The sequence below is a fragment of the Ictidomys tridecemlineatus genome, chromosome 3 (genome assembly GCF_052094955.1).
Source record: "Ictidomys tridecemlineatus isolate mIctTri1 chromosome 3, mIctTri1.hap1, whole genome shotgun sequence".
Taxonomy (NCBI): Eukaryota; Metazoa; Chordata; class Mammalia; order Rodentia; family Sciuridae; genus Ictidomys; species Ictidomys tridecemlineatus.
Window position 1 is genome coordinate 102,700,025 of NC_135479.1, and position 16,437 is coordinate 102,716,461.

General features: G+C 48.0%; 1 protein-coding gene and 2 long non-coding RNA genes across 7 annotated transcripts in view; 1 reads left to right on the plus strand and 2 right to left on the minus strand.

Moving 5' to 3' along the window:
- Positions 1–512: 512 nt before the first annotated feature.
- Positions 513–15,734, minus strand: LOC106145359 (uncharacterized). Of its 4 annotated transcripts, XR_013436618.1 has the most exons (6): positions 15,605–15,734; positions 13,779–13,944; positions 12,645–12,738; positions 11,287–11,330; positions 8,741–8,845; positions 513–3,435 (listed from the first exon to the last, which is right to left on the minus strand). It is a non-coding gene; the product is annotated as an uncharacterized LOC106145359 (long non-coding RNA). The 4 variants fall into 4 exon arrangements; XR_013436619.1 differs by lacking the exon at positions 11,287–11,330; XR_002482800.3 differs by lacking the exons at positions 8,741–8,845; positions 11,287–11,330.
- LOC144376309 (uncharacterized) lies at positions 13,953–15,407 on the minus strand. Its single transcript, XR_013436621.1, has 3 exons — positions 14,678–15,407; positions 14,226–14,325; positions 13,953–14,128 (listed from the first exon to the last, which is right to left on the minus strand). It is a non-coding gene; the product is annotated as an uncharacterized LOC144376309 (long non-coding RNA).
- Positions 15,735–15,913: 179 nt separating the features above from the next.
- The window catches only part of Wwtr1 (WW domain containing transcription regulator 1), a 122,647-nt gene continuing 122,123 nt past the window's right edge, over positions 15,914–16,437 (plus strand). Inside the window, exon 1 of one of the 2 annotated variants that reach the window (XM_005339902.5) lies at positions 15,914–16,047. The gene's annotated coding sequence lies outside the window, so the exon portion shown is untranslated. Of the gene's footprint in view, positions 16,048–16,149; positions 16,293–16,437 lie in introns of those variants that run through there. The other variant, XM_078043575.1, reaches the window with a different exon arrangement.

Consider the following 16,437-nt stretch of genomic DNA (forward strand, 5'->3'; position numbering starts at 1 on the left):
CCTTTCAATAGGCATGTGCCCCCATGCCTGGCTCAATCTACTCTTGAATGGTATTCCCAATTTGGAGCTTTTTTAAAAATCTGTGAATGTGAAAATTCCATGTCTTTGGGTGAATGCACCAAAATATTTCTTTGGGGTTTATACCTAGGAGTAGAAGTTCATGGCTTTAAATAATGTATTATTATTAAGTAAAATTGCCTTTTAAATTGGTTACCTTTGATATTTAATAATAGCTTTTAGAATGTTCCATAGGTTTCTTAACATTCTGAGTGTATTACATAACCTGGAGGGTGTTAATTAACATCTAATCAGAACAAGGAAGGAATGAGGGAGCAGGAGACAGAATTTTGCCCCAGGAAAAATTCACAGTCTTTGCTAAGGCCTGAGCCAATGATCAGATCAGGAAGGCATTGACTAAGAGGTGGCCAGGTCCCCAGGAGCTGGGATCCTGGAACACCATAGCAAGTGTCTTTGTCTGTTTCCTGTTGCCATAATAGGATACCTGAGACTGCTTGGATTACAAAGTAAAGAGGTTTATTTAGACTCATGGTTTTGGAGGCTGGCAGGTCTAAGAGCATGGCACTGACATCTGCTCGGCTTCTGTTGAGGGTGTGATGCTGTTTGGACTCACAGTGGAAATCGAACGGGAAGTGGGGCCTGCAGAGAAAGCAGACTGTGAGGGTGGACTTGGTTTCTAATGGCCTGCCATTGCTGTAACTAAACCACTCCCATGGAAACTCACTGTCTCAAGAAAAGCAGAAACCCATTCATGAGGGTTCCAGTCACAGGACCAAATACCTCTACCAGTTCCCACCTCTCATGGCTACGTTGAGGAGTCAAGCCTCAATGTGAATTCTTATTTAATCACAAACCACCTTCAAGTAATGCTTTAAGGTTCCCCAGTAATATTCTAAAGGACCTAAAGCTATTTACTTGCATGACTATATACTAGGGAAAGAGAATACTCAGATATTTCAGGGACATGTTCTGAGTTGACATTAACACCTGGAGACCTGACCATTATCATGCCCCTCCTCACTGTTAGAGTATATCGAAGGCTGATAAATAAAGTTCTGGCTGAAGTCTGACCCACGGTGGACACTTGAATGGCTGTTTTTCCAGACTTTGAATATATATTTGAGATTGATGCTCTTGGTGTTTGGACTGATTTCCACATTGGGTCCTTGACCTTGGAGGAGTGGGATCAGAACTATCATAGTAAAAAACACCAAGTAGAAGATCTGAGACGATACCCTGCCAAACTGCCCAGCTCTAGAGAATGGCAATCAAGACCCATATTGCAGCCTGAGAGTGGGGTGAGAGTGGGGATTGGCAGAGGTTGTTACTGCCATTAGAGATCTAAAGGGTGCAGAAGAGTGGCGGTACCTGTTGTATCTCTGTTGAATTCACCAATCTGGATCCCAGAAAATGATCACAGATACCTCAGACTCAAACAAGGAGCAACCATGATTGCAGTTACCAGGATCCCAGCCACTTTTTCTTTGCTAGAGATTAGGAAGGCCTCAGGGTACAAGGTATGAGGCCAGCGATTTGGAAATTGAGTTATTTTCCACTCCAATTAGAAAAAAAGGGATCAGAAACAGTTTGCATTCAAGTGAAAGGAGTACTATTTAGAATTTTGCCTGAGGGCCATGTTAACTTTTTCACCCTCTTAGAGATGGTTCAGATGTGGATCTGGGCCCTGGGGACAGCAGAGGACCTCAAATTGATCTATCACACCAGTGACACTGTGCTGGTTTGTCAGGATGAGTAAGCCATGACTCTTACTCTGAAGGCTTTGGTGAGGGACATGGATATCAAAGTGGAGGAGACAAACCCTCTGAAGGGCCTGGGACCTACCAGTAAATTTCTGTAGAATGTATGAGTTTTCAGTGACCAGGGGTGTTTGGGGGGAGTCTCCCCAGAGTAAGAGAGCATGCTGCATCCTATACCTCTACTGCAAGAAAAGAAGTGCAGAGGGCCTCTGGTAATGGAGGCAGCACACTCTGTACCGAGCCTTGGATTGCAGTCGGTCTCCAGTGACTCTCCAGTGACACGGGAGGTTGCTCTCTGAGTGAGGCCCAGAGGGGGAAAGGGCTCTACAGTGACCACAGGTTCTGATGCAGGCAGTCTTGCTACTGGACCACTGCCAGAGCCTGTAGTGTTGGAGACGACTTAGGGCAAGCCTCAGTAGGAGAAGGGCAGGCCCTAAAACTTTTAGAGCAGGCCCGTGCCATCTCGCAGCAGAGAGTTAGACATTTAAAGACAGCTCGGGGTGCTCTACCAGGTTCCAGGAGTCACCCAAGGATGTGCATTCAGAATTGCCTAGTATGAGCTGGGTGCTTTGGCTCCATCATTTAAAACTGGCCAAGTTCAAGAACAGTCCTCGGCAGGTGGAAGCGGTTCATCTGGGATTAGCCAGAGCAGGACAAGGAGGCACTCTCACCTCATCCACATGGACGCAAAGGCTCCCTTTGCTCTCTGCAGGACCCCAGCCAGTTGGAGAGGGAGAAAGCACAAGCATGGTCATGGATTGGCTGACCCAGTACATGGGGTGCAAGTCAAAAGTGGATTGTGATCAGCAAGGAGGAGAGGAGAGAGGAACGAGAGGGGCCTCCGGAAGATGAGAAAATGACTGGGTGCCGTGGTGAGACCTGTAGTCCCAGCTACTTGGGAGGCTAATGTGAAAGGTTATTTGAACTAGGAATTTGAGGTCAGCCTGGGCAATATAGGGAGACCTTGTCTCAAAAAAAAGAAAAATATGATAAAAGAAAAGAGGTTGAAGAGATAGCCATTGACCTGGAAACCAACAGGTGTGAAGCAGTGGTGTGTGGGTGGGTGGGTGGGAGCACAAGGTGTGAAGGCCACCCCCCAGAAGCCATGGACAAGGCGTGGGTAGTGTGGACAGTGGAGGTGGCTGAGGCAGAGCTGTAGCAGGCATGCTGTGCAGGTGAGGTCCTGGCTTCAGGGAGCAGTGCTACCTTCTATAGGGACCTTGCTGCGAGGCCATGCCATTGATGGGAGGAAGGATGGGTCCCAAACAAAGGGCTAGAAGCAAGTCAGCCTCACTCTGGACTCTTGCAACAGGACACAGCAGGGGTACCAGTGCACTATGGCCTACGAAGGCCACCTAGGTACTTGAGACTCCTGTGTCCAGGGACCAGCAGGCTGGAAGAACCATTGCCCCCTGGCTGGGAGGTGCTGAGGCCACTCTGTCCCAGGGAGGCAGGGAGGAGTGTGGTGGCCAGGACCTCCGACTCCCAGCCCTCTGGTCTCCTTCTCCGGGTCAGTGTCACTCTGAAGGCACGTTGGCGGCACCCCAGTCTGCTGTGATCTCGGGTCCTGGAGCTTGGGAGTGAAGACTTGAGCTGTGTCCCAGACTGCCTGTTGGCATCTGCAGAAGTGACACCATTGGATGTGGAGGGTCAGAGTGACCTGTAGAGGAAGGAGATGAAGGCTGCGGCTTCAACAGCCGTGGCGGTGACAGGGACTACGGTCTGCTCACCGACTTCTCTCTCCTAGTTTCCCTTCAGGAGGTGAACCCCACGGGAACCTGGGGAACTGCGTTCCTAAAGTAGACCAGTGTGTGGAGTGTGTGGAGGCCAGGTTGGTGACTGGTTAGGGCCCCCGGACACTCAGTGGAGAATCTGCTGTGGGGACTGCAGTGAACGGACCGACTGTGACATTAAAACGAAATTTAGTAGCACCTTATGATCATCCTTGATGGTGGCTTCAGTGGGATATACTCATATGTGCACGTGACGGGATTTCCTTCCCTCCTCCCTCCCCAGCCCATCCTCTACTGTTCTCCCTTCTGTTTTCACAAGATCTGGGTTTTTACTTTTCTTTCCCCCTCCTTTTGCTCTCTAGATTTCTCATATGAGAGAGAGCATCCAACCCATGACTGTCTTGAGTTTGGCTTATTTCACTTAACCTGATGATCTCCAATTCCACCTGTTTTCCTGCAAATGACAAAATTTCATTATTTATGGCATTAAAACTCCATTGTGCATACAGGCTACATTTCCTTTATCCATCTGTCCATTGTCTATTTACCTGTGAACATATAGTGCTGGGCACCCCAGGGCTGTGTCTCCTCCCCTGCTGATGGCTCCCTCCACCAAGTGCTAGAGTCCAGCCAGGGCATCTCCTCCACTAATCAGTCAGTGATTGCCTGGAGCCCCCGGGGGCCTGCCTCAGAGCTGTGCATCAGAGGCTTTTCCTGCCTGGTCCCCTTCCTGTGGTCTGACCTGCTTTTCTTCCTTCTCCTTTTAACCCCTATGGGAATTAACCCACTGTGGCTAGCTCTTTTTTGTTTGTTTTCATGTCTTGCTCTTCTCAGGCTTGGTGTCTGCTTCCTGGTGAACCTGAACTGACCCCCCCCCCCAAGGACTTATGATTTTCTCCAGTTTTTTTCTTTCATGAATAGTTTACTCACTGAAAATTGAACAGATACCTACCTTATTAATATGGTATAAATATGGATGTTGATTATTGTAATTAAACTGTCCTGGGGGCTGGTTACAGAGTGGTTTAGCTTTGTCTAGAACTTGTACCCGAGAAGCAGAAATCTACCTCTGGGTTTTCAGAAGGCAAGACCACCTTCAGAGTTTTTCTGGGTTAATTTTGTTTCCTTTCTTTCACTTCTCAATGGATGCTAGTAACCGGGACTCTGTCTCTTTAAGTCACAGAATCATAAGTTCAAATGAAGAGGCATTTTCAGAAGAATGAAGATTTCTGGTTTAAGTGAGGCCTTGAGTTCAGATGCTTGTGTGAGAGAATAAAGGCAGAGAACTCTTGTTCTCAGACTGACGCCCACTGCTCCCAGGCTGCAAATCAATGCGACTGGTGCAGGAATATCCTTGGCTGGGATGTTCCTTGATGGGATTTTGCAATCACCAAGAAGGTTCCCATGCAAGGAAAACATCTATATGTGAGGTTCTTCTTATTACTTTTCCCATGAGAACCAAACTCCTGGGAGGGTGAGATGGAAGAGACTGAGCAGAACCCTTGTCTCTGCCCCAAGGCTGTTGGTGATGCAGGTGAAGGGCCAGGCCTCTCCACACCACCCCGTGCTCTGGAGGCTGCACGGTCACCAGATGGCCAAGCTGCCCAGAGTCAAAGGCAGGATTCATCAGCAAAGATGCCTTTTGCCACCAGATCATGCTGATTTTTCCAGCCAAGCGACTGCGACTTCTTGGCAATCTCATTGGGGGTGTTCAAACACTGACACAAAAAGCCCTGAAACCCAAGTGACACTTTCTCGGAGAGGAGTGTCCGAGGGAGCTCTTACGGAGGAGCCAACAAAGCTATTGCCCCAGAATCAACAGAGAATTTATTGGAAGCGCCTTCCTCTATTGGCAGCTACTTATTTTGTTCTGAGAATGAGCTCCATCACTTCTAATTTGACCTGGGCCGTGATGTGAAGCTGTGAATGTCAGCACTTGGGCACCTCGATGTACCCATCCTAGGGCCGGTGGAAGTGACAGATTTCTTACCTGAGAATGTGTTTGCAATATTAGACAAAGAACTTCATCTTCCCTGTTGAAAGGTACAAGTCACCCTGTCTAACTGAAAAGAGGTAGTCTTTTATATTTACAAAAGAAATGGATGATTAAAAAACTAGGGGCCTTTATCCTTGAAAGCCATTAAGCAGTTAACTTTTGGGGTTCCATGTCAGCTCAGCAGACTTTGAATCACTGTCACCTCTAATGGTGAACTCCAGGTGCAACCTGAGCCAGGGCAGAGCCTCGACCTACACTCTCATCGACAGCAGTTATAGAAGTTTCCTCCTGGATACAGTGGTACAAGACTGATCCCAGCTCTCAGGAGGCTGTCACAGGATGACCACTAGAGCCTAGGAGTTTGAGGCCAGACAGGGAGACAGAAAAAAAAATTTAAGTAAGTTGGTGGGTATATCAGGGATTTTCTCAGTTTTTCTCTGCCTTTTTTTTTTTTAAATGTTTTAATTCTTTTCAGATTCTTTTCCTTCCTATAAAACAGGAAATAATGGGAGGTGGAAGGAAATATGCAGAATGACCTATAAGATTTCTCTTGCCTTAACTCTTTGTGCATTAGTCAGCTTTTTGTCACTGTGACAAAATACCTGAGAAAAACAACTTAGAGGAGGAAAAGATTTATTTTGGCTCAGAGTTTCAGAGGTTTCGGTCCATGATTGGCTGCTCCATTGCTATGGGCCTGTGGTGAGGGACAGCATCAGGGCAGGGAGAGCATAAATGGACAGAGATGCTCACCTCATGGCAGGCCAGAAGCAGAGAGGAAGGAGGAAGCAGCCAAGGGCAAGATCAACTTCTCTAGGACACACCTTCAGTGACTGGCTTGCAAAACTAGGCCCCACCAGCTCCCAATAGTGTCACCAGATTATGACTCCATCATCAGATTAACCCACGGATGATGCCAGAGCCCTCATAATCCAATCATGTCCCCAAAGCCCCAGCTCTGGACCTTGCTGCACTGGGGACCGACTCCTCAATATATGAGCCTCTGCGGGACCTTCAGGCTCCAAACTACAACACTTTTTCCAAAGTGGGGAGACGATGATTCGATAGAATTATGACGTGGAGCTGCTGGCTTTGTGGTGTGTAGCCCTGAAGCGGTGGGCCATCAAGAGCACTGTGTACGTTCTCTAGGACCAGAGGCTTCCAGCAGGATGTTGGGAGGTGTGGGGCCTCAGGATCTGGAGCACAAAAGGTGGCCAGGGTGCCTAGCCATCATAGAAATTAATATGTGTTTTTCTTTAACGAAAGACATTCTGAGTTGGAAATGACCAAATAACTTTAGGGACACAATGCTTAAAAGGGGGTGGGGGATTGCCTGTTCTATGTTAATTTGTGATGATTTATATCACCAAAGGGTTCTTCAGTTTATGCAAGTACTCCAACGATTTGGGTCTGACAGCATTTTAAGTACCTCTGACACATTTGAGTTTTTGTTTATTTAATGAGAGGGAGGAGACAGCTCTGTCATTTTTGGAGTCTTTGGGCCCTGAATGACCATTAGGTGACAAAGCACCGTGACAAGGTCCTGTGGGTCCGTGGAAGAAAATGACTTTGAAAATACGCCCCTCCCCCCACTTTAGGAAAAGAGAATCATGTGTGCTCACAGAAGAGGAAGCAATTATGACTCTGACTCAGTTAAGAAGTTATACGAGAAGTGTCATTTGAAAGCCTGGGAGGCCCTGGAGGACCTAGGTCCTGGCTCTCTTACTACAAGTTGATGGCCGTTGGCAAGACATATTTCTCTGAAGCTTGGGTCTTCTTTGTATGGAGGGAGTCCTAGGAAGGCTTCTCTGCCCATTCTCAAGGGTTTCTGTGAGGTCTTTGTGCCATTGTACCCATGAAATTGTCTTGTAGCCTAATTTAAAACATTACACATGTTACTTACTATGATTGTAGTGGTTGAAATACTAACAACTTTTAATTACCATTACCAGGTGGTGACATCTTCAGTCATGTGATCAAAGTAGGATTTATTATGGCCAAACACCTTGTGAGAACGAATCCACCCTCTTATTTAAGATCGTCTGGAAATAAGAATTTTAAAAAGAGCTTTTTGTCATTTTTAAACATGTGTGAGTTGGGCTTGTGCCCATGGTGTTGGCTCTCCTGTGGGGCCAGATGCCCTTCCTGGACCCCCTCTTTGTACCCCATTTTGGTTTGGCAGGTCCTCTTCTTTTTTCTTTGGCTACAAACCACACATTGACCTTTCTTGACCAGGTATGACAAGTGGCCTAACTGGAGCCAGGACAATATGCAGACAGAGAGGTCATGGTAGAGCTTGCACACACCTAGCTCCTGACAACAGGGAAACAAGACAGGGAAGAGGAGTGGCTTGAACAGCTGGTGGAACCAGACCTGGGACTCCCCTGGCAGAGGGAGGAGTCAACCAATGAGTGCCTCATTAGGCGGTAAACTCTTCCAAGTGGGCCTGATAGGCTGCCTCTGGGCACACAGTGTGCATTCAGAAAACACTCAGTTAGCCAGGCTACTGGGAGACTGAGGCAGGAGAATTGGGAGTTTGAGGCCAGCTTCAGCAACTTAGCAAGAACTTGTCTCAAAACTACAAAAGAAACAAACCAATAAAAAAGGTTGGGGATGTAGCTCAGTGGTTGAGCACACCTGGGTTCAATCTCTAGTATTGCAAAACAAAAAAACAACAACAAAAAAAAACCCATGAATTTGCCCAGCTACTTGAGAGGCTGAAGAAGAAGGCTGCCTTGATCCCAGGAGTTTGAGGCCAGCCTGGGGGGAAAAATGTATGTTTTATTTTGTGATACATTTATTCAGATTGAAGTATATGGAGAGACACTTGTGTGTGTGTGTGTGTGTGTGTGTGTGTGTGTATGTGTGGGGGTATGTTCCTCTCCCCCACTTTTTTTGTGGTACTAGGGATTGAGCTACACTCCCAGCCCTTTTAATTTTATTTTGAGACAGGATCTCACTAAGTTGCCCTAGCTGGCCTCCAACTTTTGATTCTCCGACTACTCCAGGGTTGCTGTGATCATATCAAATAATCAAATAACTTAAAGTCTCTTTTTCATGTGGCTGTATCACCTTCATACTTTCCCATACCTATACAAACTTCACTGGAACCAGGTGGGTGGCACATGTCTTTAGTCCTAGCAGCTTGGGTGGCTGAAGCGGAAGGATCACAAATTCGAGGTCAGGCTTAGGAATTTAGCAAGACACCCCCCCCACACACACACACATACTGGGCATACCTGGGTTCAATCTAATCCCAGTGGTCAGGAGGATGAGGCAGGAGGATCTCAAGATCAAAGTCAACCTCAGCAATTTAGTGAGACCTTAAACAACTTAGCGAGATCCTGTCTCAAAATAAAAAATGAAAAGGGCTGGGGATGTGGTTCAGTGGTTAAGCACCCCTGGGTTCAATCCCCAGTAACAAAACAAACAAACAAACAAACAAACAAATATGGGTATGTAGCTCAGTGGTAAAGTGCCCCTTGGTTAAATTCCCAAATCCCTAATACCAAAAAAAGACCAAAAAAAAAAAAATCAACTTCATTGTTGGATGTAGTCAGTCATTCTCTTGGGCTCCCCCTGCCCACAGTTTTTTTTTTTTTTTTAATTTTGAGATAGGGTTTCCCTATGTTACCCAGCCTGGTATTGAAGACCTGGGTTCAAGTGATTCTCCTGTCTCAGCCTCCTGGGTAGCTAGGACTATAGGCATAAACCTCTGTGCCTAGCTGCTATTCTTGCAGAAAATTTCTACTTTTCCCCTATTACAGATCATGCTACAGTTGGCAACTCTGCAATATTGCTTGATAGTTTGTGTCTACACTATTATAAGCATTTAATAAGTTAAGCATTTTCAAAAGTGTGTTTTCCCCATTGAAAAATATTTTCCCCAGAACCCTCTCCTGCAAAAAGATGAATAGTGGCCAGCCATGATGAAGAGACCTGACATAGACCTGTGATCCCAATGATTTGGGCGGTTGAAGCCAGGAGGATCACAAGTTCAAGCCAGCCTCAGCAACTTGTGAGACCCTAAACAACTTAGCAAGACCCTGTCTCAAAATAAAATACAGAAAGGACTGGGCATGTAGGGATGTAGCTCAGTGGTAAAATGCCCTGGGGGTTCAATCCCCAGCACCAAAAAAGAAAAAAAAAAAAAAGAAAATAAAAAGGGATAAAATAACTTACACAATGTACCAAAGTTGGACAAAGACTAAATTTTAGGAATTCCTCTCTTCTTTGACCCAGTGTTATCTACTGAAGCAATAGATAACATTGGTTGGTCCCATCTATTATCATCTTCCTTATCATGTACATGATGCAATTAAGAACACCAAATGCTGCCTGGTGCTGGTCACATTTCTGTAATCCCAGCAGCTTGGGAGGCTAAGGCAGGAGGATTGTGAGTTTAAAGCCTGCCTCAGCAACTGCGAGGTGCTAAGAAACTCAGTGAGACCTTGTCTCAAAATAAAATACAAAATAGGGCTGGGGATGTGGTTCAGTGGTGGAGTGCCCCTGAGTTTAATCCCTGGTACCCACTCCCTGCAAAAAAACAAAACAAAACACTAAACAAATGTTGGGTGCAGGGTGCTTACCTAGAATCCTAGCTATTCAGGAGACTGAGGCAGAAGGATCTCAAGTTCTAAGCCAGCCTCAGCAAGTAGTAAGACCCTGCCTCAAAATAAAACATAAAAAGGGCTGGGGTGCAGCTCAGTGGTAGAGTACTTGGGTTCTCTCTGCAGTATGGGATGGGGGGAGCATACCAAAGAGAAGCAAGGCAATGAGAACTACACCTGGAGAGTAACAACAAAACAGGGTGGATGCACCAGTTTCTTTTGGTTTAAGTGAGGCTGTGCTAGATGGCTGGGATCTGGCCAATTAGAAGTATGCAAGTATCACTTCTGATATCCCAGTGAACTTGTCAATCCTTGTATTTCTATAAAAACAAGCCAACAGTTGGACTTTTGATTATTCAAACCTTTATCTACTCAAGGTCTTCATCTGTTTTGCTCTTCCTCAGTTGCTAATGATGACCCAACACTGACTTTGGGAATTTTCTCCATACTGGTTCAGCAAGTCCAGGCAGGTTCTGCCCAAGGGCTTCTGGGCCACAGTCCTCTAATAACTGAGCCATCACATCACATTTCTAACCATTCACCTTGGCTGGAATCGGTCACTGGGATCTAGGCAGTAGCCCCCGGGGCAGGAATGATGTGTGAGGCTAAGAAAAGCAACCTGAGGCTTTGCTGAGGCAAAATGGTAGATGAAAAGTTGGGACAAGGCCCTTGCGGTAATGACACCTGTAATCCCAGCAGTTCGGGAGGCTGAGACAGAAGATCTTGAATTCAAAGCTAGCCTCAGCAATGACAAGGCTCTAAGCAACCAAGTGAGACTCTGTCTTTAAATAAATTACAAAATAGGGCTGAGGATGTGGCTCAGTGGTCGAGTACCCCTGAGTTCAATCCTTAGTACCCCCCAAAAGAGTTAGAACAAGAGCCACTGGGGCCAGGCACGGGGGGGGGGGGTGGGGGGCAATACCTGTAATCCCTGCAGCTAGGGAGGATAAGGCAGGAGGATCACAAGTTCAAAGCCAGCCTTAGCAACTTATCGAGGTGCTAAGCAACTCAGTGAGACCCTGTCTCCAAATAAAATGTATAAAAGGACTGGGGATGAGGCTCAGTGGTTAAGTGCTCCTGGGTTCAATTTCTGGTACAAAAAACAAAAAACAAAAAAATGGCCATTGTGTTAGGCCACCATTTGTACTGACCACATCTGCCTGGAGAGTACTCACAGGAAAACTAAGTCCTCTTCACTTTTCTCCAAGAGCTCCTAATCCTGTTAAAGAGCCAAGCAGATGGGCAGTGACACAATTGTAGCCAGTGGTGGGGGGTACTCATTAATCGTTAAGGGCACACTCACAGGTATTGAGAGAAGAATGGGCACAATCAGAAAGAACCACTATGCGCTCAAGGAATCATGGCTAGGTGCAGTGGTGCACATCTGTAATCCCAGCCAAAAAAGGCTGATGCAGAGGATGACAAGTTCAAGAGCAGCCTCAACAACTTACTGAGGCCCTAAGCAACCTAGTGGGACCCTGTCTCATAATAAAAAATAAAAAGGGCTGGGTATGTGGCTCAGTGAAAAAGGCAAGAACAAGAATTTAGGAGAAAGAAGGGAGAGATTGGGGAAGGCTTGTCAAAGCAGACGGAGTTTTGAACTCCGTCTGAGGTGTATTGAAAGAACAGGCCCAACGTGCTTGTCACAGCCTGGCTGGAGTGGATGGAGGAAACTTTCTCATTGGGCCATGTAAGAAGCAAGTTAGAAAGATACCCAGATGGCAATTTGTTGGGAGAACTTGGTGCTAGATTGACAGCTTGGAAATTTTTTCTTTCAGGCAATTGTCAAAAAAATTCCTGAGCCAAAGAATGACATCATGAAAATAGGAGACAGAGACAGAGACTGGAGCAGAGAAACCAGTTGGGAGGCTCCTGGGAGAATCTGAGATAAGGTCCTGATGTGGGGGTGTGAAAGGAGGAAGGGATCTGAGGGGCACCAAAGGAACAGCAGTTGGGCTGCCCACTGTGTAAGGAGGGATGGGCCACTTGAAGAAAGCTACCTGAGGAAGTGGACCTAGGGAAGCTTTGGGGCTGGATTAGGGTGGAAAGTGTTTGCAAATGCAGAGAAAGATTTGCATATCGGCAGGTGTGTCCTCTCAATTGATTATCCTATAAAAACTGTGGAGTTTCTCCCAGAAAGAGGATTTAAAATGGCCACACCAGGGACCAGGCCCTGGCTCTACACGGGATAGGAGAATAGAAAAGTGCTCTGCTCTGGGTTTAAGAACCCTGGGCTGATTCCCAGGGTTTTTTTTTTTTTTTTTTTTTTTTTCATGATTTAATTGTATTTACTTGGACAAAATACTTTAAAACTCTCTGATCAGAGACAGTTTCCTCATCTGTAAAGTAGGGATATAGAATTTGTTACCCATTCTTTGGGTCTACATTTTCCATGAGGGCGTAGTTGGTGGTAAAGCATTGTGTTAGGCCCTGTGTTCAATCCCCAGCACCAAGAAAATTTAAAAAAATCTTAATCAGCAGAATGCACATTCTGTATTTTAAACCCCCCAAATTTAGTGGCATAAAACAGTACCTATTTTATTTGCTCACGATTCTGCCCTCTGGGCAGGGCTTGCTGTGTTCTGCTGCTATTTGGTAGGGAGGTTGCAGAGGTGTCTCCAGTCAGCCTGTAGGGGTAGAGCTCAAATCAGCTCCGATACTGAGTAGCTGGACTTTCCCCTCCTCCACTAATCTTAGGACATCTCTTTATCGATGTGGTTCCCCCAGCAGGGTAGTTGGACTTTTGAATCTAGTGACTCAGGTCTTCCCAAAAGTGCAAAAGCAGAAGCTTCTATGCCTTCTTAAGGGAGTGGGTGGGCGGCACTAGCTCACGTCACTGGTCACTGCAGCATTCTCCTGGCTCAGTCCAGATTTAAGTGGAGGGACTATATAAGCTGCACAGAGCAAGCACAGTCCATGGCAGCAGGACAGACTATTACCTCCTCATCACCAATTTGTAAGTGAATCAGCTGGGACTTAGGGAGGCTAGGTCATTTGCCCAATGTAGAGAGCAGAGTCTCTCCAAAGCTTGTATTCCAAGTCACAGGTCAACAGATAAAAAAATTTTTTTTTAAATATACCTTTCCTACTTTATTTATTTTTATTTTTTAAAGAGAGAGTGAGAGAGAGAATTTTAATATTCATTTTTCTGTTATTGGTGGACACAGCATCTTTGTTTGTATGTGGTGCTGAGGATCGAACCCGGGCCTCACGCATGCCAGGCGAGTGTGCTACCGCTTGAGCCACATCCCCAGTCCAACAGATAAAATTTGTATAATGAGTGGTACTATTGATGTCCCTAATATACAAAAGGGGAAACCCAGGAATAGAGAACTTAACCCTCTAACTGAGGTGACTCAATCAAGCATTTTGCTTCAGAAATTATACTTCACTACTGCCCCATGCTGCCCTGCATGGGCAGCACCTGCTACACACAGGACACCTGTACCTTTATTTAATCTGAAATTACTAATTTGTTAATTTGCCCAGGCTGGCCTGGAACTTGGGATCCTCCTCCCTCAGCCTCTTGAGTGTCTGGGATCACAAGCTAGAGTCACGGTGTTGGGCACTATTTCTTGAAGCTTGGTAAGGAATAAAGAGTACATCCTTGCCCATCTAATCCCAACCTTGATCTTACTGTTCATTCAGTTCGTACCCTGATTCTCACCTTCCTTCTGCAGTGAAGGCCTTCCTAGAGCAGGCAAGGTCTCAAGTTTCCATCCTTTCACCATCAAATCAGTCCCACAGCTTCTGAATTAGTGACCATCTGCTCCTAGTCATGGCTGGCCTCCAGTTCCATAGCTCATTTCCTCATGTTGCGACTGCTGTGTTCTCTGAAGATAGTTCAAAAAGACTCTACTCACAAGTGAACTACAGTGGTTCTCCCTTCCCCTCTGCCAGTCCTGTGGGCACGGGAAACATGAAGTTTCAGGGTCTTCTGGACAACCCAAGTTCCACTTATCTTGAAGTTCATCCAAGCCCATGTCTTCCTCTAAAGCAGCCCTGCTTTTCCCCAGTCTGTGAGGAATGGAACAAGAGCACTTCCATGTACAGATACTTTGGATCTCAATTTGGGATAGGATGCAGCCATTCAGCCCAGCACAATGGCACACACCTGTAATTCCAGTGACTTCAGAGGCTGAGGCAGGAGGATGGCAAGTTCTAGAATAGCCTCAGCAACTTGGGGAGACCCTGAGAAACTTAGCAGCAACATCCTGTCTCAAAATAAAAAATAGAAAGGGCTGGGGATGTGGCTCAGTGTTGTGTCCCCAGGTTCAATCCCTGTACCAAAGAGTGGGGGGAGAAAAAAAGAAAAAAAAATGGCCTTGTCTTTTCTTAAACTTTTCTTCTTCAACTCTGAGATTTTAATTTTGACTTTGTTTCACCCTTATAAAAGTGATGAAGCACAATGCCTGAACTTAATAAAATTTTATTCTATTTAACAAGCGGTGTGTAGGTGGCCCAGTGCTGAGCAAAGGGCGGAACATATATCGCCCCCTTGGCTTCTTTAATAAACCTCTATTTGGGTCAGTGGGAAGGGTGGGGGCCTCCTGGAGCCTAACTTACCTTGCAGCCATCTCTTCTTTTCGGGTAAGGGAAAAGGGACGAGGGAGGGAAGGAATTGAGCTGCTGCGGAGGGCGAGGCCGCCTCCCACTTCCCCGCAGCTGTCTCTCCAGGCCAGACCTCCTCCCCGAGGCGGGGGTCTTCCCCTTGCCCTTATCCAGGCAGTGGGAGGGTGGGTGGCTTTTTCCGGGTCACTGGCGCACCCTCTCTACTCCCAGCCACCTGCCTGTGTTCCATCCTGGCTCCCTGGAGGGCGTCAGGGACATTCCAATCCTCCCACTACCCGCGCGGATGTCGCGGGGGGAGGAGGGCGCAACTGCTCTCCCCTTCCAGCACCCAGCTTTGATCCAGTTTCTTCTTTACCCCTTCTGGCCCTTCACCCCGTGGAGGAAATGAAGGATTGGTGAATGATTTGAAGGTTGTTTACAACCCACCCGTGGGCGAAGCTGCGCCTCCGGCAACAGAGGCACTTTCTGGGCACCGTCTGCGCTCTAGCAGACAATTGAAGGCCAAGCAGCCAAGATGCCTTCTCACCAGACCAAATATGGTCACAAGCGCTAAGCAGCCTCCCGAAGAAAGGCTGGCCTTCTCGGTGTCTCCCCGCGCCGGGCGCAGTCTGGCCTGACCTCTGCCAGAACTGCGGGTCAGTGCAGCCCTCCCGGTGCCTGAGGCTCCGCGCCCTGCTGGAGGGAAGGCGCAGCGCCCAGGAACGACCCTTTTTCGTCCTCGGCCCCTCACCCGCGTGCCCTCCGCCACCTCAGGCTTGGTTTCGGTCCACAAGCCCTTGATTAAACAGGCTCGGGCCACTTTCCCTTTGATCCCGCCCCAAGTCCGTGGTAAACGCAAAGGAATGCAGACCCAGGGCTCCGCGGGAGAGGTCCGCGCCGCCGGGAGGAGTGGGTGGGAGGGGGGCACCCGGCTCCTCTTACCCTGTAAAGTACCCATCACGCCCAGGGTTTTCTGGAGCCCGGGTGGGAGGAGGAGGAGGAAGAGGAGGGGCCAACGGGACAGGCGGCTCTGGACTTGGAGATCATGCATAATTCAACAGCTCAACTTTCGGGCCCGCCTCTTTCCTGGGGGTGGGAGTTTGCTTCAAACTTTGTTTATGGGACAGTTCGGGAGCTGCTGTGGCTGCGCCGTCTGCTGCTTCTGCGCCTCCTTGTCGCCACGCGCGAGCGCCTGAGGCCGGCTCGGGGGATGTGAGCGCGCAAGTCCCTCGGCGGCCGGGCACCAAGTCCAGTCGAGATTTGCCAGCGGGGGCGGGGCTCCACCTCCGCCAGCTCCGGACGCACCCCGGCGACTCGGGCCGACGGCCAGCTCCGGCGGGACGGCGGCCGCCGCGCGTTCGGGTTCGGCTTCGCTGCGCGCCCAGGTAGTGCCCGCTGGCGCGCCCGCTCGCCCGCACTACTCCAGGGCGCCGTGTCCTCCGGTTTCCGGAGAGGCGACTCCGCGGACTTGGCCCGATTGACTTGTTCGGGAGGCCTCCTTCCCTGGAAAGCTACGACCGGTCCTTTGCCACCTCAGTTCAGCAGCGTCTCAGTGCAGCTGCTCCCCACCTCCCCGCTCCTCCTCCTCCCGGCAACTTCTTGGCTTCAGGAAAGTTGCATAATTCTGGAGGTCAGGAGGGACCCCTCCCCCATCCGGCTGGGCTTGCCGCTGGTGTCCGGGATCCCTGTATGGACACCTAACTGTGTCCTCTATTTCTCTTCTCCCTATTCCCTCCCCATCCCAACTCCTCCCTCCAACTTGAACTAAAGGCTAA